A 1,087-nucleotide genomic window follows, 5' to 3' on the forward strand; every position below is an offset into this window, starting at 1 on the left:
GCCAATGAGAGGTCCCATCGAAAAGAAGTGGACAGCTGTGCAGGGGATAACACTGAGTTGTCCTCTGGGCTCTGCATGAGTGCACACACCCATTGTGCACTCACACATACATCCAAATAAAAGAAAGGCTAGGAGCTGGGCATAGCAAGCCACCCTTTAATCCTAGCCTAGGAGGAAAGTGCAGGCAGAGCTCGGAGGTTTTGACCAACCTAGTCTAGATAGTGAGTTCCAGGTGAGCCAGGGCAAGACCATGAAACCTTGCCTCAAAAAAGGGGTGGGGGGAGATAGCAAATGTTGGCCAGATGTGGTCTTGGCCAGATGTGGTCTTGTACAGTTGCTGCTGGTAGGAGGAAGGATGGAGACTCAGCAGCTGTAGAGAACATCTTGGCAGTTACAGCCAAGTTCAAAGTTCAGTCACCCAGTACCTGAACTACTGCTTCTAGGTAGACATCCTGAATGGGTTCAGATAAAATCCCAGGATGTTCTCTGTACCCCTGCCTAGAGCAGCAAAAACAAAAACAAACAAACACCCCAGATGCAACTCAAACACTGTCAATAGGTGAACTGGCAACAACTACATCGTCCTTCATTCAGATGATAAATATAAATTAAAATGAGCAAACCACATAGGGATTGTGATGGTTTGTATATGCTCAGCCCAGGGACTAGAAGGTGTGGCCCTGTTGGAGTAAGTGGGTGGGTGTGTAACTGTGGGTGTGGGTTATCAGACTCTTATTCTAGCTGCCTGGAAGTCATTTTTCCACTAGCAGTCTTCAGATGAAGATGTAGAACTCTCAACAACGCCTGCACCATGCCTGCCTGGATGCTGCCATGCTCCCACCTTGATGGACTGAACCTCTGAACCTGTAAGTCAGCCCCAATTAAATATTGTCCTTATTTATAATGCTGCCTTGGCCATGGTATCTGTTCACAGCAGTAAAACCTTGACTAAGACAGGGGCCCACTGTCAAAAATCTTGAGTGCGGAAGGTACAAATGGCATATATAGTATTGATATTGTTACATAGGCTGTAAAGACTCAGAAAAGCACGACTGTTTCATGGACATGTAAATGTGTGTGTTAAAAT

This window comes from Mus musculus, chromosome 11 (genome assembly GCF_000001635.26).
Source record: "Mus musculus strain C57BL/6J chromosome 11, GRCm38.p6 C57BL/6J".
Classification (NCBI taxonomy): domain Eukaryota; kingdom Metazoa; phylum Chordata; class Mammalia; order Rodentia; family Muridae; genus Mus; species Mus musculus.